We start from the raw sequence: 23,026 nt of genomic DNA, 5'->3' as shown, positions 1-23,026 counted from the left end.
CCACCCTGATGACCAGTGGCCATCTCTAATCAGGTCCCTGAAGAAGACATGGTCCCCCTGGCTCTGGAGGTTATTGGCTTTCTGCTGCTCAGCTAATCTACCTCTCACTTGCCCAGCACCAAGAGACTCCACTGTTCAGTGCCGCTGACCACCAGGATGAACCGTCTGCAGCCATCCAGCCCTGGCTGCCCTCAAGAGCGCCCCTAACGACACCACCCACCTCCTGGCCGCACTCTAGACCAACTCCAGCCATCTGCCCTGCCCTCCGGCCATCCGCCTGGAGTGTCCCGTTCTGCTGTCATCCAGCCCCCTGTAAGTTCACCTGTCAGATCCGTGCTTCTGTCAGTTTGGAGTGTATCTATCTGGAGATTTGTTTCACCTATTAATCAAAACACTTCTGCTCTTTAATTGCGTCATGCCTATTTGGCTCAGGTCAGTTTGCAGAAATTAATAATAGTGTCAATCCAGGCAGGGCTCTGAAGTCAGCCTGATAGACATCCCTTGTTTCAGTCATGCGTCACAAACCATCTCATTCACAGCTGTGTGGCTTTAAGATGACTAGTAAGAGTAGTAACATGACCGTTACTCTTCTGACACATGCATGCCAATGCTGTTTGCTGCTGTAGCAAACAGCCTGACCTAAACCATGTTGTTTTAGTTAAACATTAATGTTCATGTATGTATTCATAATGGATTAGTTCACCGGCAGGATGCTTGTTGCTGCTCAGATTCTTTAAGAGCAAAGCCACCAAATCAGTGGAAACATCTGGATTTGGTGTTAAATGAAAGATCAGGGGGTCATCAAAATCTTTGAATTAATGCTCCAGGGATCCATCATGACTATCTGAACTGCTATGCATGTCAATTTGAACATTAGCTGGGCTGAAGAGAACAACCGTTGATCAATAAAGTGATCACAATTGTCTTAAACATGTTTGCTGAGCTATTTCTGCACTCATGCCGTCCTTTGCACTGTCAACTTTTCAAACCAGGCTTTTTTTTGTCCTGGTCTGAGCTGTGGTCTGATGTTCTGTCTCTGCATCACACACTGATGTGGTCATATAACAAAAGGGCCATTTAGTGACATTTAGTGGGAAAGATGACCGTTCAACATGGAAAATAAGCACACAACTTCAGCATCAACTGTGATGTGGCGTAGTGTTCTGTAGCTGCTCACATTGCTTGTGGGTTTGGAAACACTAAGAACCCTATTGATGAGGCCTCAGTCTGGGCGCCTTTGTCCAAACCTGAAAGCCAATGCTGTGTTCTCATTCGCTCAATGCACCACATTCACAGAGAAATAGCTCCAGGATTTGAAATAACAAGCTGCTGCATGTGTGAAATCTCCCTAATGCCCTTATAAACACACAATACCCCTTCACTCACAGCCATGATTTTTGAATGAGTTGGCTCAAAAATCCATGTGGGGAGCACGCTGTGTGTGTGTGAATGCCTGTCCAGTGCAGTCATCCAGGATTGCAGCTGAATATGGCAGCCTTCCTCTGTTGTGATCCTTCAGGGCTCTGGTGTCTCTGCTACCGCTGTGCCCTGGGCTCTCCCAAGGTGACCCCCTTTTATCATCTTGCTATTGGATCCTAGAAGGCTCTCTGCCTGTCATGCAGCACTTAGACACATACATGCACACACACACACACACGATGAATGAATGATGCAGCAATTCATGCGACCCACCACTGTTTGGCCGCATTGTGCATGATAATAAGTGATAATGACACTATTGGTAAGATGGCTTTGCTGTTGTCCATGAGGTTTCGGCCAATGTTCAACTGAATCACTGCTGCTGTGATGGAGGAATAGGAACACAAACACTGAATAAATCTACTACGTTATATTAACATGTCAAGAATCAGCCACAGTTGAGGCAAATAACAAAGCGCAAGGTTTCTATTTCTGAGACATCTGGCCATGAACATTTTTTTTCTAATGGATGCACATATCTGCCTCTGCAAACCGTTTGAGACAAGACGTGTGCATGCATTTGCAATGTCATGACAGTCGCAGCGATGGAGGCCATCTTTAGCGGCAAATTCCAAGAGCTGTAGATCTTTGCTGCAGGCAAAGGAGGGACTCACTGATGCCACTGGAGCGGAAATGAAATGCTGAATTCTGTGAGACAAGTTCAGATGTAGAAATATGTTTTTTTTTCTGCTGCCAGCGGTAGGTGAAACCTTCAGAGCCGATCTTCTTTGACGTTCTTCAGCTCTCCTCACTGATCAAATGGCTCCGGGATACTGAGGGATACTTCATATATAAGATCAGGAAACTGTTTCTCATATAAGAGGGCCTCTCTAGATGTCGGTCAGTACGTTGATTATTGTGTGGACATTTATACAAAAATGTAAAGGTACTGTTTGGGATTTACTCGGGAAGCAATATTTTTGCTGTGTGACATTCACATCCTTGAAATTCTCAATTACTCTTGTCATCGACCAGGTGGAAGACATCATCACTCATGCATTGCAGTCTGTTCAGTTTTGTGGAGAGAGCGTCAGATATTCGGAATAAATAAGGACTAGCACTGAGAGTCATAAAGCCAACAACATTTGCAAGTCTAATGGTTGGCGGTCCCGCGGAAGCCCATGCCACAGTCTTTAATGAATTTAAATGACCCACTTAAAATGATGACACCTGTGTGGACAATGATTGATGCATACACATCACCTGCTTCACCGCTCTGGAAGACTTCAAGGCCTCTAAATACCCAGTTGCCAGAGGAAAATGTTGGCTCTGTACATTTCATTATATTTGTACATTTCATACGTATCGTATCAATGTTTCTAAGGCGATGTAATTCTGATTACATGTGTATGAGTTGTGATCAGGTGGTGAAGGAAATGGTTGATGGTGTGACAACTAGTCAGACTGGTTGCCAGGCTACAGACCAGGCGTTTTTTAGCGAGCCATTGCTGTGTTTCCAGCTTGGATTGATTCACCAGACTGGTGTTTTTAAGCAAGTTGTCGCTGCAGTTCCAGCGACAATAGTGGCACCAAACTTGGGTTTTTTATTGAGCTATCACTGTGTTTCCAGCAGTGATTGTGCTATTGAATGTGGGTGTTTTTCATGAGCCGTCACTGTATTTCCAGGGCCGATTGTGCCATCAAATGTGGTTGTTTTTTTAGCAAACTATTGCTGTATTTCCAGCAACAATTGTGCCACTAAAGTGGGAGTTTTTTAGTAAGTCATTGCAGTGTTTCCAGCAGCATTTGTGCCCCTAAATGTAGATGATTTTCAATGAGTCATCACTGTGTCTCCAGGGCTGATTGTTGTGCTGAATGGGGGTGTTTGTTAGCAAGCCATAGCCGTATTTCCAGTGGCAGTTGTGTCACCAACAGTGGGTGTTTAGTGAACCGTTGCTACACTTCGAACAGCGACCGCTCCACCAAACAAAGGTGTTTTCTGCCAGCTGTCACTGTGTTTCTAGCATGGTTTTTGCCACCAAACTTGGGCATTGCCAGCTATGATTGTGCCACCCAACATAGCTGTTTTCCAGCAGCAATTGTTCTGCCAAAAAAGGTGTTTTTTAGCGAGTCATTGTCAGAGTTGGGTATAACGCGTTACAAAGTAATGCGTTAGAGTACTTTGATTACTTTTTGCAGTAACGAGTAACCTAACGCGTTAGTTTGCTGTTTGAGTAATCAAATACTTAAGTACATTTTCAAACAAGTCATCAGTTACTTCCGTTACTTTTAGAACGCTGGTCCTTCAGCTCCGAAACAGCAACGGCTGTCGTTTGGTTCTAATAACGGAGATAACGTTAAACCTATCAGTCTGAAAGAAGCCACGGAGCTTGTGGCTCGCTAAGTGGTCGGAGAAATGCTGCCGTTGTCTGTGGTGGAGTCTAAATAGGTGGAGTAGGACTCGCTGACAGACATATTTCAGACTCAGGACTTGCATTATGCCTGGTACACGCTACACGCTGGTACTCACCAATTATCCCCGGTCGTCTTTCACGGCGTGTGTGATGTCATCGGGTTATTCTTGTCCTATTTTTATTATTTTTACTATTATTTGAGTCACTGCCAGAACTGTGTTGTTGTTGTAGTCACCTAAAAGCGTCAGCAGATGGCAGGAGCTACATTTGAAGCGCCACATGTAAACTGTCAAGCTACTGTATCTTCCACAGGAAGTTCTGACAAATGTTTCAGAATAAAAGCCTATTTAGAAACTGGAGGGATTCTCTAGCCGAAGTTATAAGGGGCTTTTAATTTGAAACAAGTGTTGAGTTTGAAATGACGGTGCGATGTGTTAACTTTACAAAGACAAGGGGGCGGATAAAAAGTAAATCTATAAACACACAGAGGGATTAATGAATAACGGACCGTCTATAATGTAGTCTGTTTCAAATGAAGCTGGGAGCCTCTGCAGTTGTGGTGAGTAAAAGCCCCGCAGCTATTTGTTAATGTTATTACTTTATGTCCCACCGTGAGGATGTACCATTGTTTGCTAGCTTGATGCTAATGACAGTAAGGTTAGCTCAGCGGGTTGACAAAGTGCCTCTGCTGTTTCACACCATCATTTCCCCCTTTTACTCTGTGTGGTAACATCCCTAGAGGAAATATTAAAATGCTGGGGTGGTGTTGTCATACAGTTGTCTACAGCAGCAGATCGTTGTGTGTTTCTACTGGTCAAAGTGACGGCTGTGATGGGAGAACTGGATCTCAGTGAAGGGCAAGTGGTCCATAACTTTAATTTTGGAGACAAGAAATGTAGGCTTAGTGCCCTGGGGTCCATTGCCCAATAGGAAATGTAGAATACTCAAAAGTACTTTAAAAGTGCTTGAGTTACTTTTCTCAGGGAGTAACGTTGGAAGTACTTTTAAAGTAATTGAGTCATTTTACTGAGGGAGTAATGCAGTAAAGTAACTGGTTACTTTTTTAAAAAGTAACGCAATAACGTACTTTGATTACTTTTAAAGTAACCCTTACCCAACACTGGTCGTTGTTGCGTTTCCAGCAGCGTTTGTGCCCCCAAATGTTGGTATTTCTTAGTGACTCGTCACTGTGTTTCCAGGGCTGATTATTGTATTGAATGGGGATGTTAGCGAGCCATAGTTGTATTTCCAATGGAAATTGTTCCACCAAACAAAGGGGTTTTTCAGCCAAACCTCACTAAATTCCCAGTGGGGTTTTTGCCACCACTCTTAGGGCCGTAATATACGTGCTGCTTGATTGAATGTACGCGTACACAATGCAGTGTGTACGCAGCACTATGCAGCCAAAATGCACAATACTGGCGGTCACCACTTGGGGCAGACAACAGAAATATAACCCGGAAATTGTGAAGAATTTCATGAGAAGAAGAAGAAGGATCTGGTCTGATCATCCGGTCGGGTTACTGTGTGCATTTGCACCAGCACCTCTAGCGGTTATGCGAATATTGCATCTCGCGCTCGCGTCGCGGTACCTCGTGTTGAGATGTGCGTTCGACGCGTCAAACGAATGCAAATCACGCGTGGCAGCCATGATGCAGTCGTATTTGTGTTGTTTGCAGCAAGTATATTTCGGCCCTTAGGCATTCCCAGCTGTGATTGTGCCACCTAACATGGGTGTTTTTTTTTTTTTTTAGCCCAGCAGCAATTATGGCACTCTGTGTTGGTATTTTTAGCCAAAACTTGATCCACTTCCACAGTGTTGTTGAAACATAAAGAAATGTAAAGCTTCAACATATCATCTACATAATAACGTGCAAATACAAAAGTTACATATCTGTAGTTTGCAGAAACATGCAATGCCAAAACATTTATTCTGGCAATTAGGTTGAAATGTTTTTGGCTTGGAACTGTTACATGTAGTATGAGGAGTATTTGATATGTTTTCAGAATGAACAAGTGTGTTTGCCTGCAAATGTTGCCAGTCACTAATTGAAACAGTCCTAAGGTTAATGAGTGCAAATTGCATCTCGATACAAGAAATTAATTCTTGCTAGACACCCTTAGCCGCATGTTTGCTTTGGAAAGGCTGCTGTTTGTTCCCCTTCATCCATCTGTAGACCGAAAGGAGACCTTAAAATAGATCTGCAGTCACCCTTTCCCTTGATAATGATGTGGGCTTGTAGCACCTGAGTTGCTTACTCCTCAAATACACACTGCAGCAGGCTGGAGAGGGGAGGGGAGGTAGAGCTTTAGGTATCTATAATTTAGCCAACTGAATTTGGTCTATTTTTAGTCCAGTGCCACTTGTGTAGGTATGTGAGGAGAGTTAATTAAGTGGCTGGCCTTTTCCTTGCTATGCTTTAAGTGAACATGACTGCTGCATGTGTTGCCGCAGTGAAAGATAACTGCACTAATATCTGCACTGTTCCTTCTTTCTTTGTCTTTCTCCTCCTAATTGTATTTATTTTCTTCTTTACTTCTGCCAGTTTTAACTTGTAATGTCTACATTAGCTGCTCTGCTACTATAGTCTGGTCATATGGTATACAAAACTTTCCCACCATTCCTTTCAAGCCTTAAGCTAGTCATTTTTTTGAAATGGAAAGTATCGTCCTGTATGCATTAATCTGGGGAAAACATTCTGCCTGGCTTTTCATGTGTTGTTTCTTTCCACTTCTCTCAAGAAATTGTGCATCAGGTTGTTCATTAGGCAAATGCAGTCTAAAGCAGGTTTACTGTTTCCTTGCATACTTAACTGCAGGTGTGTGTGAGTGAAATATGTTTGTTTGTGTTGCTGCTGCGCTCTGTAAAGGCTTTCCATCAGTGGCTCTCTCAGGGGCAGGAACACAGAGCTTCAAAAGGGCACTATCCTCCACATGCTATTAGGGCGTGAGGGCTTTTTTCTCTCTTCAACAGATCAGAAATTGTGGATCTAGTTAGTTCAGGCAGAGCATTGAAGTTGTGCTTGCATCAGCTGTTTTATAAATGCTGCAAAGTGACTAGCCCATTCACTGCTGTTGAGCTGAGCAGCTGACTGTTAACATCCAGTTATATTTTTGCAGGTGTGGCGTGGCCATTTAAACCTGACTTTTATTCCTCCAAAGTAAGCCATCCATCAAAGAGGCTCAGGATGAGAATGCAAAAATGTTGTGTCAATGTCCCAGCCCAATCACCAGAAAAAAATGTTGGCGTTGTACGTTTCTTCAAACCACAGATACATTATATTTGCACATAATTGTGTAGCAAATACCCAAAACCACTTTAGGTTTTAACAAAGCTGTGGTTAATTTGTGGTTAGGTTAGGTTAAAGCCACAGTGTGTAGGAATTTCTCCCATCTAACGTTGAAATCATATATTGTATTCAAACGGATGGCGCACTCTAGCGCCTCACTGTTTCAAACACGTATTGCAACAACTGTAGCCACTGTGTACCAAAAAGCTATGATAACACTGATGAAACCATGTCATCCGATACTACATGGAGTATTCATTCAGGCTCCTACACAGACACACGTGACGCGAGTTGACAAACCCCCTCCTCACCATGCTGGCTGTGTTTACAACCTCACACACCTCATCCCTCTCCTCGCATTACTGCGCCGCTAACAGCTGTTAGTGGCCAGTGGCACTACTGCCGCATAACAAAGTCCCACTCTTTGAGCATAATGCAGGATCATGTATTATGCAGCATCATGGAAGACAGAATCCTCGTCACCAAGAAAGTGCAAAAGGGAATCAAAAAGGCAGCATGACCGGCAAATTAAAAAAACAAGGGTCAGCATTGGGGTTGCCTTTCCCAGGTGGAAAGAGCTGCTGAAGGAGAAAGGTAATACAATCACAGGCCAGCGCTAACAGCGGCTAACAGCAGCGCAGTGATGCGAGGAGAGGGATGAGGCTGTTAGCAACTGGTGAATTAAAAAAACAAAGGCCCACATCGGGGTAGCCTTTCCCAGGTAGAGAGAGCTGCTGAGGGAGAATGGCTTACCCGCACAATGTACAAACAAATCCGAAATTCTCCTTTTATGAGAATAAGTCAGATTATTGGTGGAGGTAATAGTACACCAGTGATGACATATTTATGAATGTAGACATCAATTTTTGCCAATAAACAACTGAAAATGTTACACAATGTCCCTTTAAGGCACAAAAAGTACTTAGTTTTAGTCAGGAGAGGATCATGTTTGGCTTAAATTACTTGGTTTGGAGGGCATTATCCTGGCAGGAAAACCATCCATCCATCCATCCATCCATACGTCTATACATCCATCCATCCATACATCTATACATCCATCCATCCATCCATTTTCAACCGCTCAAAGCAAAGTACTCCAGACGTCCCTCTACCCAGGTCTCCAGCTCCTCCTGGGGAATCCTGAGGCATTCCCAGGTCTAATCCCTCCAGCAGGTTCTGGGTCTGCCCCAGGGCCCCCTACCAGTTGGACATGCCTGGAACACTTCTAATGGGAGGCATCCTGAACAGATGCCTGAACCACCTCAACTCACCTCGGAGCAGTGGCTCTAATCAGAGCTCCCTCCGGATATCTGAGCTCCTTACCTTATCGCTAAGGCTGAGCCCAGCCATCCCAAGGAGGAAACTAACTTTGTCCACTTTTATCAGTGATCCATTCTTTCGGTCACTACCCAGAGCTCATGACCATAAGTGAGGGTTGGGACGTAGATGGACCAGTAAAAGCTTTGCCCTCTGGTTCAGCTCTCTGATCACCACAACAGTCCAGCACAGTGCCCACATCTCTGCAGATGCTGAGCCAAAATGCCGATCCGTCTCACGATCCATTCTGCCCTTAATCGTGAACAAGACATACTTGATACTTGAACTCTCTTGTTTGGGGCAGTAACTCACTTCCAATCCAGACGGGGCAATCCACCGTCTTGCAGCAAAGAACCATGGCCTCAGACTTGGGGGTGCTGACTCTCATCCTGAACGCTTGCAATGTGTTAGTAAAAAAACAATTGCTTCTCGTGCCTTAAAAGTGTCTGGAAACACAGCAATGACTCCCTAATACAACCTATTTTGTTTTTTGTTGATCTCAACAGTGGTCTGCAGCTTGGAAAGAGTATTGGTAACAATATTTACTTGACTGGGCTGCATGTCCCCCTTTCTTTTGCCCTCTCTGTGGGTTTTAGAGCACAGACGTATCATGTGACTGCCTGCTCTGGTAGATGTTGGAAAACCACAAGCTTTCTTGAAACTGAGATTGAATGCTGCAATAATCACTTTTATACAACACATAGACTTCCTGAGCCCACCATCTGTTCTCTTTCCTCAAATTGCTCTATCAACTCTAAAGGTATAGGTTATGAATATGAACAAGGAATTTACATGCAAACAGGACAGGTTGTGCTCAGGTGAGATGACTTTTTGGTTGTTCTCAGGGTCATCATACCCAATGTCTGGCGGTTCACCACTGATCTTACGTCTTCAAAACATTAGTTCGTACATTAAAAGGGACAGGCAGACTCCTCCTAGCATATGGTGTTGGTTTTCTAGCACTTTCAAAGGTGCTCAGACACCTGGTATGTCTATTTTTCTTAGGCTCTAAATTTGGATTTTCTCATCCTGAACACCATATGTTCAGAATACACATATCTGCTTCTCACTGGACCAAAACCAAAAAAGGAGTTAATTACTTTTTGTCAGGAAGGAAATACTGGCTGTTACTAAATTCGGGTGTGTGTGTGTGTGTGTGTGTGTGTGTGTGTGTGTGTGTGTGTGTGTGTCCCCTATAGAAATCCTCCACATCCAGAGGGAAGTGGAGGCTCAGATGTGGGGCTTTACTTGTAGGAGGCTGCTGGCTCCCTGCCACCAATACTGTACCAGTGCAGCAAAGTTAAGAATGCAACAAAAATGGTAAGAACGAATCTCTCTATCTCTCTCTCTCTCACACACACACACACACACACACACACACACACACACACAAGGAGCATCACGCACAATGAATATCTATCAAGCTGACCTTTGGCTGTTTTCCCAGACAGAAAGTGAGTACAGTACATGACCTGAATTATGATCATAAGCAGACAGCACCTCAATGAATATGATTCATGTAGCAAACATTTTTTTCCTCATTAATTCCAAAATTGCTGGACATTAATAATTCAAACACGATGTGCCTTTGGTCATTAGGCCAGTAATCCTTACCAGCTTATTTCACTATATTTATCCCTTAAAGGCTCAGTCGAAGCAATCTCAAAAGCGAGCGCTAGGCATTGCAGAAGTGCTGGTCATTAGCAGCTGAAATAAATTGGTGCTTTTTCTTTGCTTTAATCTTGTTTTGAGGTTAGAAGTGGGAAAATAGCTTTGAGTATCACATGGTGGATAAATGCCAATTATTTTTGCACTTTAACATTCAAATTGCACTTTGAAAGCGTCCCTGTGGAGAAGAGTTTTATGGAGCCACAACCCAATGCAGATTTGAAAGCTGTTATATCAGATGGTGTGTCTAATGAAGAGGCGTCTCGAAGTTTAAGTTCCCTTCCAGTAAAGCCACTGATGGGTCATTTTATCTTGGTGATGATGAGGAAGGTGGAGGGTGCAGCAGAACTCACAAGAGTTCAGCACTAACAGTTGTTGAAGGAACAGACGGAGTAATTGGTCAGCCATGGTGATGTATGAAATTTATGAAAAGGAGGAGCTTTGACAGAAGGAAAAGCAGAAACAATGGAGAAACAGAAAATTTATGAAAGCTGTGAGAGTCTATAAATTCATAAGCAGAAACAAATATGGTAAAGTAAGAGAAAGATTTACCTAACTCAACTTTTAGTGAACTCCATTTCAAAAAATTGTTAAAAAAAAAAAAAAAAAATACATAAAATGAAACAGCTTTCCCGGGCTTAACATACGGCTTTTTTCATCAGTGTCTGACGTGGCAAGTCACTGCCCAAGCTCGGCATTTCAACGACTTCGGAGTAAGGCCGGGTAAATTAGTGCCCCACTAATGACGTTAAGTCCTTAATGTACAGTAATGGAGGTTAGGTTAAGGAAAAGAAACATGGTGAGGATGTATCTTAAAATAACTCAAAGTTCACTTAAAGTTCAAACAGTTCCAAACATGTGAGTCCAGGGTAAAATCCCAGGGGATAGACCAGGTTTTTTGAGATCCATCCACCACCCAAACCTGCCCCCTTACAAGACCACTCGGGACTGCTTCCTTGTTTACTCCCGTCAGAGCATTGGTCACATGATTGCAGCCTTTCAAAATACGTGGGATATATACGAATTTGGGTGCATTACTTTTCAAAGGAAAACAAATGAACAGTTTGTGAGAACAGCCCGTTTAATTTCAGACACTCCAGCAATATTTGCAGTATGTAGAACCATCCCAGAATGCATGTACCTGATGACCTGAGTCAAAAGGACATTTTACCATATCATCTTTGTGGAATATCCACAGTATAGATTCCCTTCCATTTCTGAAAGCCACAGATGAAGCATTCTGGTACATCAAGCCTGACTTCTCCCAGTCTGCTGCTGCTTAATCCACTGTGCATGTATGTGCAATTTGACAACAACAAAGCAGCAGTTCCTGGGTATTTAGTGTGTAATGCTCCACTAGCAGAGGGTTAAACCATAATTAAGTCTCTGTAATGTGCATTTCCAGGTGGGAGTAAGACTGTTTTCAAACCCACAACAGCACTGTGTTGTAAAACTCCAAAGGGCTATGTTGGTGTGTTGGTACAGGTACTACACTGTGATGATGAAATATGATCCAGTAGGTCCACACTGAGTAACCCATCCAGTAATGTGAAGGCTCATTATACTGCAAAGTCTTGCTGCAGTAAAAAAACAAAAAAAGTTTTTTAGGATGCGTCAGTACAGTGAACAACCAAGAAGGGACGGCAGAAAAGATGCTTGCACACCAATGTTGTAAGGCTGAAGATCAGTTCCCTCGATTCTTCCTGTAATAGTGTCTGGTGTGATATCTTTGTGAACCCTCTTGCCTCTGCCTCAGTCAAAATCTGATGGAAATTCTGAGGTGCTGGAGCTTGAGGTGTGATAGTGTCTCTTTGTATGAGGTGGTTTGTCTCTTGGAAATCTGTTGTTGGTCAACCAGGGATAAACCCATCACGGAAATCAAGGGTGTCTCTTTTGAATTTTTTGATTTAACCTCTTGAGACCTGACCTTTTGTTTCGCATGCATTTTTAATTTCTTCTAGCTATTTGGAATCATTAGGACTTGATAAGTATAAAAAAACCTAAACATTGTCAATGATAATTAAGTCCCAGTGTCCTTAAATGAGACGAAAATAAAGTCAGTGTCCTCAGATGAGATCCATCCATTCCATCAATTTTCATCCGCTTATCCGGGTCACGGGGGCAGCAGGCCAAGCAAAGCACCCTAGACGTCCCTCTCCCTGGCAACACTTTCCAGCTCCTCCTGTGGGACCCCAAGGCGTTCCCAGGCCAGATGAGATATGTAATCCCTCCAGCGTGTTCTGGGTCTGCCCCAGGGCCTCCCACCAGTGGGACATGCTCAGAACACCTCCAGCAGGAGGCGCCCAGGAGGCATCCTGATCAGATGCCCGAGCCACCTCAACTGACCCCTTTCGACGCAAAGGAGCAGCGACTCCGAGCACCCTCTGGATGTCTGAGCTCCTAACCCTATCTCGAAGGCTGAGCCCAGCCACCCCACGGAGGAAACTCATTTCCACCGTTTGTATCCGCGATCTCATTCTTTTGGTTACTACCCAGAGCTCATGACCATAGGTGGGGGTTGGAACATAGATGGACCAGTAAATTGAAAGCTTTGCTGTATAAAATTAGATGAATCGTCCTAATGTCTTTCTAATTAACGGTGTCTTAGCTTGTTACTGTTGTTGTGTCCATATCAAACTACAAACATTCCTATTCATAAATAAACAAGTCTCAACCATAAAATTTGATCAGGTCTTGTCCACTTTTGTGTCAGGATTGGCTGCAGACTGACTTGGCAGAAATGGCTGCCATCTTGTTTTTACATGGATTAGTGTGTTGTGCTCTTACTACCACTAGATGGCACAAAAAAGCCAAACACAAAATGTGATGTCCTCAAATGAGGACACAGGGTCCCAGGAGGTTAAGTTTCTTTATTTCTTGATGGATTCCAGGGTCTTTCATGCATTGGTGTGCAGGTATCTACTCTGCCGTCCTTTCAAAGCGCCTTATACTCCAGAACACTGCACAGTGGTTTATAAAACAATACTGGAATCTCTGGAAAGTTGTTCTTGCCCATATTAGGTTTGTGTGTATTGTCACTTGACGTTACCCTGGAAATCCAGAGTTCTCGCGAGAGCACAATTTGAATTTGCTCAGCGAGTCACTCTGGCAATCAGTAATGATGCTCATTACCCATGCCGTTGGAGCCAAGCTGCACCAATCACATCGGTGTATCTGATATAGGCGGGCCAGAGGCGAGCTAAACAGATGACGACAGCGCTGCGACGACAAAGTCCGGAATCAGTCAGTAAACACTGCAAGATGGCTACGGATGAACAACAGTTGTTTGAAACGGCTTTGGCCGCTACAATGAACAAGTTAGACTTGGCTTTTTCTCTAAAAGAGGAACAGATACGGCGCTTGAATCTTTCCTTTGCAAGAAGGATGTTTTTGCTGTTTTGCCGACCGGATACGGCAAGAGTCTGTTCTACCAGTTAGCTTCGCTGGTGGCTAAGTGCTAAGTATTGTTCTGATTTGTCATAGTGTTATCCAATTGCGTGCTGTGATATTTTCAAATGCATGCTTTGTACCGCCCCTCGAGTTGGGCCATTTTCATTACTCAAAGCCAGACCCTAAATCTTTCTAGATTTGGGTCTGGATTTCCAGGCTAAATTGATGTTGCATTTCATTGTAAGTTAAAGGAGCTATATGTAAGAAATCTAAAGCAAATAGTCGTAAAATCATCCTAATATGTCACAGAGACTAAGGAATAATGTTCATATAACATACTGATCTCACTGACAACAATAGTACGGGCAGAATATTCGCATTTAAAAAACATTTTTACGGACCGCAAATCATGTTTATGTTTTGAATTTGTGTTTTGGCCTGTTGTGCCACCCACCCACCATCTACCAGTCACGCAGTCAGTAGAGTCTCAGCATCAGTTACAGTTACGACTGAGCTACAGCAGCACGGCAAGCAGCATTAGCAGTGTCCCGGTACATAGCATTAGCAGCTGGCTCCTCCTCAGCTGTATCCCGGCTGCAGGTTAGCAGCAGAGAAGCCGGACTTGCTCGAACGGTCTGCTAGAAAACCAAAGATCAAGGACACGGCGACACAGCCCTGCCACAGCAGTCGCCCATGGGCAAACAAATCAGTCTCCAGCGAATCTACCTCGAATCTGTAGGGGAGGGGGGGCGGACATGACTTGCGGCAGTATTTTGAATTTGAGTGCAGTAACCGTTTTGGCCACATTCTTACATCCAGCGCCTTTTAAGTTGGGGAAACAAACCTTCAGCACTAGATGACTTATGCGTGCATTTAGAGTGGAAATCCACCATTACAATATATTTTTTGTGTGTTTAGAACATAATTGGGTTCTGAAAGGGTTGATGTAGTTACACTACCTAATTTGGTGCCCCGTATTAAGGTATTTACGCTCCACAGATAAAGCATTTTTGGTGGACCACCCTGTATCATTTAAACACAGAGGTATCACTAAAATGAATGAGGAATGTTTTGATGCAGTGTCAGAATGCAGTCTAACCAGGGTGAAGCACATGGGAACAAATCCACACCTGACATCAGTGTGCAACCCTGGAAAACGCACATCTCTTTCACTCACAGTGAAGCCTGAAACACATGTATCATTTAAAACTGACAGCTGGTGGCTCATCCCTCTCAGATCTGCGCAATTCTGGGTTTTTTGCTTTTATTTTTGGCTGCTTGTTTGCATCTATTTTTAAAAGTGAGTCATTATTCAATTCCTGAGTGTTTTTAAATTGAAAACAGGTCATGAATACATGAATATACTTCAGATATGAACTTTATCTACATGCCGAGCAGCCAACATAGATAATAATGGAAGCTGGAGAGTGAGCTCGGAGCCAGTGGTTGAGGGTCAAAGTTTGTCCAGGTTTGTTGGGGGCAGTGAGTGGCCATGGCCTGTATTATGGAAGTATTCTGCAATCATAAGTCTGTTTGTTACTACTTAGATCAAATGTGTTCTTTGTGATTTGAGATTTGTTTCCTGGTTTGAGACGGATCTGTACGCTGCAAATGTCCGTGTGTTGTGTGCCCTGGGAAGGCTGGAGAGTGCAGGCAGAGATGCAGCGACAAGCCTTTTGTTTTGGACTTTGCTATAGTTTCAGTGGGGACACAAAAAGTGAAGGACTCTCTCTGTGACTTTATGGTTACTTTGTTTGGTTGTTCAGTGATGTTTTATTCATTCCTTTATTTAATGAGTCACTACATTTCTTTCACAGAGTGAACCACACACCCCAAACAAGGAGCACACCAGTTGATATAAAACATTTAACAGACCCCTGAATGGTTGAGGTGGTTCGACAAAGGATAATAAATTACAGGCATAAATAAAAACTCCAGGGAAAGTGGTGGTTGCACAAAAGACTTGCATACAGTATCAGTGACAGAAAAAAGAATTGTTTCTCCTCTTTCTTAAACATTAAGTTAAAACTTTTCTCCATGAGAGGATTTGAAATGTTAAGTATTTATGTCAGACCTGCATGGAAGAATTCAGGACAGCTTGTTCTTTTGCTTGTTTGTGTTTATTTTACATTTTATAGTGACGTCACCCATTGGTGTATGGACTGCCATTTTAAAGCCTCAAATTTGACATTTTGGCCATCGCCATCTTGTTTTTTTGGAGCCAGAGGTGACCATATTTAGAAGAGAGGGTGAAGCTGGCTCACAGAGTGCAGCGAAACCTTGCAGACAGCCTGTCACTTAAGCAGCCGTACCCTTAAATATGCATAACTTTGGGCCTTAATAAAATCTAAATGGTTGAATTCTTAAAAAAAAACCCAAAAAAACAAAAAAAAAAACAAAACTTAAAGAGACCAAAGCCATTTTTTTTGTTCCAGGCTGTAAACATGTTTATTTTAACATGGGTGTTTAAGTCTACTGTTTCTGAGCCGGCCCCAGGTGGCCATTTGTTGAAGTGCAGTTTTTGGCACTTCTACATTGGCTTCATTTTTCAGCATCAGAGGTTGCCGCTTGGGTGCACCAGCCCCAAATGGTTACAATGTATGTTTCACTGCTGCCGGCTTCACCACTCTCACTCACTGCTGGCCAGTTTCAAAAATTATTGTTCTTGCGAGTCACATAGACACAAAAAAGTGGGAAAATCTAATTCATGTTGAAAAATACCACTGTTCCCTTCTAACATGTTGGTATAGTTTATACCCAAAAAAGCTTCATAAGTAATTTGATGGGGTGCATAAGTAATATGTAGAGATAATAATAATTACAACATTAGTAGTAGTAGTAGTAGTACTTTTCATTTAAACTGTTTGTAATTTGCCTATGCAGTTAAAGCAACTCTTACCTTTCTTGCATTTCACACAGCACTTAGAAAAAATTTGAACATCCACAACTCCCGCCTCCCTCCAAAGTCCCATCCCCCTCCTCCTGCAACTCCCACCTCCCTCCAAAGGCCTACTCCCCCCTCCTCCATTACGTCTTCATTACGACTATGATAGACGTAGGCGTTGGCATGGTAACGTTAGATACACAGAAGAGGAGAACGAGTGTAACGTTAGAACCAAGACAGTCAAACGCAACCCCAGAGTTTTAAAACTCAACTGGAGTCAGTGATGACTGATGAGTTTTAGAATAAGGTTACAGTGCTAACGTTAGATAGTAGCATTAACGTTACTAGTAAGTGGAAATGCACAAGGAAGATAACGCTATTATTTCAGAGGCTACGCTACAGTAGGCTAACGTTAGCCATTAGTAACCGGATGCTGTGTTGTCACGAGCTATTACGTCAGTCAGAGGCCTCCACGTGGGGAAGACAAACAGAACGCTCGGCCAATAATTGCATCCCGACCGAATCCAATGATTGGTCGGAGTTTTCTTAGAACCATATGAGAATGGTATAATTATTTGTTTTTATTTTTGGTGGAATTCACTTACATTTTAGTGTGCCATCAGCTTATTAATAGCATTTTAACCTAAACAAAGAAAAGCATTAAATCTCCAAGTGTCAACAATGTAGCACTCATAAAGTGTTGTGGACTTATCCAAACAAAGCTCCAATCCCTCCCACATCAAGATTATCATAGTTAACTAAAATGAGACAGAAAACTAAAACCAGGAGTGAAAAAACATTAGTTAACTGAAATAAAAATAATATCTAGACTTCAGAAGAAAAAAAAACTGAAGCGATAGTGTGCTTAAAAAACTAACCAAATTGAAATTTAAAAAGTGTCGGGGAAATGACCTTAGTTTAAGTCTTTGTCAATTTGGCCAAATTTGCCAGCACAACAAGCATGAGGAGGCGTTGCTGCATTTTTAAAATTTTATTTATTTTCTATTTTTTGAGACAGGAATGTCTACATTGCTGTGGGTTGCTAAGTGTATTGTAATACCTATTATGAACTTATTTAATCTTACCCCTGACAAATATACCCCATATTATGATTAAAACGTATTAAACTAAACTAAAATACTTAAGCAAATGAGTCACATTTTTAAACAATAAAAAATAATGAAAATACAAAACTGTAATCACTTTGTCCCACACCTCATTTCCTTACCAATTGGAGGGGTGGCCAAGGACACAGAGTAGCCTAGACCAGCTGGCGAGGGTGCTTAGCTGTAGACACAGCACCAGTCCTCTATCTGTCTTTCTCATTTGTATCCTGTCCCAACCACCTCACTCCAATCAGGATTTGAGGTCAATTAAAACAACCTCACTGACGCCGATTCTGTTTTCTGGCATCAGACATCAGCCAACATCGTCTGCTTCAGCACTGCAATTTGTAAACTTTGATCGTTGGCTTTGACGTTGTGTTCTCTGGCCACATTACTTGACCCTTATCTTTCTTGTTCATTATGGCTGTCAACTTTGACAATGGACTGGCTGCACTGCACTGTTGCCACTCTCTGCTTAGCTTTAATCAGGTCATGATAATAAGTTGCAAACTCCCTCTGTGCGCTCCTCGTTTTCACAAGAAGACCTTCATGAATAATTGTTTGGGGGAGGTGGGTCGGGGCCGGGGGGGGGGGGGATGGGGGCAGGGGGGCAGGCTAAAGCAACACGGCTTTTGAAGTTGTCCATTTCATAGCACAGAGAAAATAATCTAAGCTGAGGAGGAAAGAGAGTCCCTGGGCGAGCTGAACGAATATGGCTGTCTTCAGTAATAAAACATTGGATGTCTGAAGACGGGATTTCTTCTGAAGACAAACTCGCTGACTGTAACAAATGTGTTTGTTTCTGTGCCTGTCGTTCCAAACTGGGGAAGACATGACTGAAGAATAACAACCCGTGTCAGTCAGCTGAGAGAAAAACAACCTATAATGATTTATGTCATAGTTGTGTGCCTTTAATGATGCGCTGTGTATGGATATTTGCAAGTCATATGGAGTCATTGAGAGACATACGTGTAGAGGGATGTAGAGAGAATCTATGTTTCTTGGCTCTAATGAAGAGGCATTTTCCTTCCTCTTGTTGTCTTTCTCCTTTTTCAAGGACCTAAACCTGCTGAAAAAATATTGTAATTTTGTTGTTATTATATTATGTGTACATGGGGAATGTGAGAGGACAGACATCCTCGAACATCTGAGGAATGTGCTGTTACCCCAGAGGTACCCCCGATCCATGGTGAGTCCTCCATGGACCGGACATGGCTCTGACCTGTCAAGGCATGGACACAGGACCTCTGGGGGGTGTCCTTTGGTGCCTGGCAAGAGGGCGTTACTTACAGATCTTTTGAGTCCCGTGGGTTGAGAGATGGGATACCAGCACATCTTACAGATGTTCGAACAGATCGGAATCCAAGGAATTTGGAGGCACAGGTCGATGCCTTGAGCTCTTTGTCTCGTTCCTTGGACCATTCCTGAGACGTTTTTGTGGTGTGGCATGGCGTATTGTCCTGTTGGGGGGGGGGGGGGGGGGGGGGGGGATTTACTGAGGAGAGCCGTTGCCATGAGGGGGGGTAAATGGTCTGCACTGGTGTTTAGTTAGGTGGAGCGTGTCAGATAGCATCCACATGAATATCAGAGCCCAAGGCTTCCCAACAGAAGTTGCATTGTAACAAGATGATCAATGTTGTTCACTTTGCCTGTCAGTGGTTTTAATGTTTTGGCTGATCAGTGTATATTTTGCCCTTTTATCAGAAAAATACAGAGCGGCTGACAGTCACGCATACTTTAGCATCTTTCTGGTATGCCTTAAAAAATACTCACATCATACAACACACATTTGAATGAACATAACTTTCAGTCTTGACTATGCAAATCTCACATTTGCTCTTTTTCTCACCTCCTGTGGATATGTGGCCACAGATCCAAAGTATCCACCCTTAAAGGGAGAGTGAGCCCTGGTGGTCTCAGAGTGTGTGTGTGTGGTCACAGCCTTTGCTGTTACATCAGAGTATCTTAGATGTATCTTATCTATTGCATCACCTGCACTAAAGTGGTGATCACATTTGGTTTAGGGGGCTCTTTTGCTCTTATACTCTTCACCCAATCCCCAACCTAATCATAAATTTCATAGGCTAATGGGCTGACCCGTTGTGTGGTTCGAAATGGCAGAGTCAGCAGTTCAGTGAATTGTACCAACATGCATATACTAAAAGAGCAACTGCAGTGTATTGGCACACAATGAGCTTATGCAAAAAGAATTACCCCAGGAACTGCATACTGTAACAAGCCATGCTTAGAATGCAGCATGAATGCCGCCATGTAATTAATTAAGTCTGTTACTGGAGTCCTTTTATATTCAGCCAATATCACAGGCAAGAGTTTCTGACAGCACATTACAATACTTCTGAATAAACTGCTGGATGATGTGACTACAAATCAGCAACATCTATCTGCACAGCTCACACACTTGTGCTCCAGCTACTGTGCGTTTTGAGTCAGTCTTCAGTTGATCTTCAGATAGCTGCGTCTTACCATCACACAGTGGACTCTCTAATCATTCCACTGACCTGCACTAAGGCTACACTGTTGATGATTAATTCAGCGATCAGTTTTTTGTGAACAGCTGTCCCACAATACAGCAAAGTAGCTGCACTATATCTGCTTACACCCTCTTTCCCTAATGTACTTTTTGAGCTTATTTTGAATTCTGTGCTGATTCTGTGTTTGTGGAATGCACTTGGTGTTCTCCCCTCAAGAGGTTTGCTGTTTGTTTAATTTGTAGCGTTATAGCAAATGTAAAGGGAGGTGCAATTATGCTACACACCCAGAGAACAATGAAATGAAGGGCAAAAAGCCACAAAACCACTATGCTCAGGCTCCATCAAAAGTACATCGACAATTTGAAGTACCAGCTGAGCTTAACCGATAGAACTGCAGGGACATAAAGCAGTGAGAGCTCCTCACCAGATGAGTCATCTTATAGTTTAGTGGTGAGCTGTGGTTATCCTGCAAGTTGCTCCCATGTAATGAGCAGTTTGCAGCGGAGTGCTTTGTGTGGTTGGTATACATGAAAGCAACATTAAAGAGTGCACATGTTGTGCACAGCAAAATGGTCTGAATCAATTTAACTCAGAGGGTGTAAAAATAACATTACGCCAGTTCTCACACCCATCAGACCAAATGTAACACTTGTGGTTTTGAACAGATGCCCCGGAGCCATATTAGCTCTCAGAGTGTACAAACAACTTGCCGATCAACACTTGTCAACATCATATAATAACATCTGAAAAATAAATCATCAATTAACACTGAAGAATTTGAGGGTGTGGAGTGAGAAAGTCAATTAATATACAAATGTCAGAGAAAAACATCTTTTCACTTCAGGCCCGTAGTTTGACTGGTAACCATCTGCCCCATCATGAAGTCAGTGTATCTCTGTTTTACAGACCTGTAAAAGAAAATGAAACAAGTTTTGCGAATAACTCTTTTATTATACTGAATATGTTGTGTAGATTCCATGTCTACAGTGAATGAATGGAGGAGTCAACTTTATGAATAAGTCATGGAATGAAGGATGAGCACCAGCCGCAGCAATTTTTCACAGTCTGGTGACTCAGAAGTTGACCTTATTAATGGCTTATTATAATCTATGAAGCCAGTCCAGACCCCAGTAGAAAATGTTGGTATTATATTTCTGCAATGCACTAAAAAGTTACATTTGTCCATAACATTTATTCACATGCACTGATTATATAGTTTCCTATGAAAAATAATGCACCAAAATTCACATATATGCTGTGTAATCATAAGTCAATAATTTGTGAATAGCCCACATAGCTGGGATGCAATCACATGACCAATGTGCGGATGGGAGTAAAGAAAGCAGCGGCCCCTTTAGGACATAGTTTGGGATGGTAGATGGGTCACAAAACACAGGACTTTCCCCAGCAGACCAAAGTTTAGAACTTTGCAATGTTGTCAGTCACCATTTTTCATTTCTTAAACTTCACCACAGTGACTCACCTTGCCTAAACCTAACTTTCATAACTTTAGGCTAAGTATGTAACTTAATATTATTTATGTAACCTCATTCGTTCATGGGGCACTAATTTGTATCTTAAAACCCGTTGTATGGGGATTGATCATATCAGTGTTTCTACAGTGACATAGTACATGAGCTGACATTGTTATCGGAAAGTGGAGGGGATAGTGGATGACATGACACCTAGGCAAGATGCCTTACAGTCCACAGACCATCAGTTGTTTATTAGTGACCCATTACGACATTTCTAGCGGCTTATTAGACAACAAACGCCGGTGTTTTTTAGCAACACGTTGCTGTGTTTCCATCGGGATAGTGCCATGGAAAGGTTTTTCTTTAACCCAGACATTGCTGCATTCCTGCTGGGATAGTGCCATGAAAAGGTATTTAAATTCAGAACATCATCGTATCCTACCAATGACTAAGTGGTTCTTAAGTCTAAATCTAATTGAACACTTTATGAGTCTCCATTTTATAATTAATGCCAAAATAATCACAGATTATCTTAAAGGTGAAATCAGAGATTCTGGAGAAATAATGTTGACAATGCATTAGTGCACTGGAGTTCAGCATGTTAGGATGTGCCAGATTTACCGTCTGTCTCGCTCCCACTGCCTTTCCTTTCATACATCCTTGGCCTTTTCCCTGCTCAGTGGACAAGCATGAACGTCCCCTGTTGCTGATTGGCTGGAATAGTGTTGTGTGCCTGGACCTGATCCACTTTTTGTTTGTTTTCCATTTACAGAGCCAGAGCTGTGTATGAACAGTGGATTTTTTTTTTTTTTTTTTCAGCGTGCACACAGAATGGACAGCTAACAGACCGTGAGTAGATATTTGCTCAATTTGACAAAAAGTATATTGGATTAGAATCACTGACTGCACCTTTGAGGAAAGCTCACAACATATGTAGTGCCATTAGATTACTTTTTTATTTCATAGTACCATGATCATTTCTACTTAAAACATAATAATTCATATGTACACTGGAAACCTTTGGAATCTCCTGCCTCAAAAGCTTGACTAGGTTCAGCCAGATGTCTCAGATGGTTTGTTTTGTACATGGAGAACAAAATGCTGCAGCTCATAGAAGAAATAAACTGTCAATGGTTTAAGGAAACTGGGAGTTTAGCACCAGAAAAATGTGCAGAGTTAAATAGAAACAGCTTCCTGTTTCAGTGTGAAGTGCACAATAATGCCTATAACAAGCTGGAATTAACAGGCAGCACGTCGCTTTAGCAAAGCACTTCTTCAAACTCCTCAATAGAAACAGAAAGTTATGTCAGGTAAGCACTGTTGGAATATCAGCTGAACATACTATCGACTCACAAGGTGCAGTTTAAACCTGTTCAGTCTAACCACTAGGTCAACTGCAGAGGGCCCAAAGAAAAACATCTATCTATTTTCATCCGCTTAGCCAGGGCTGGGTTATGGGGGCAGCAGGCCAAGCAAAGCACCCCAGACATCCCTCTCCCCAGCAACACTTTCCAGCTCCTCCTGGGGAACCTCAAGGTGTTCCCAGGCCTGATGAGATATATAATCCCTCC

General features: G+C 42.7%; 1 long non-coding RNA gene across 1 annotated transcript; it reads left to right on the top strand.

Moving 5' to 3' along the window:
- Positions 1-240: 240 nt before the first annotated feature.
- On the top strand, positions 241-22,304 carry LOC125899046 (uncharacterized). The gene is made up of 3 exons (XR_007450701.1): positions 241-312; positions 9,640-9,760; positions 22,228-22,304. It is a non-coding gene; the product is annotated as an uncharacterized LOC125899046 (long non-coding RNA).
- Positions 22,305-23,026: the final 722 nt, after the last annotated feature.

Source organism: Epinephelus fuscoguttatus, linkage group LG12 (genome assembly GCF_011397635.1).
Source record: "Epinephelus fuscoguttatus linkage group LG12, E.fuscoguttatus.final_Chr_v1".
In the NCBI taxonomy this organism is placed as follows: Eukaryota; Metazoa; Chordata; class Actinopteri; order Perciformes; family Serranidae; genus Epinephelus; species Epinephelus fuscoguttatus.
The sequence above is the reverse complement of the archived record's forward strand: the minus strand, read 5'-3'. Positions and strand labels throughout refer to the sequence as shown.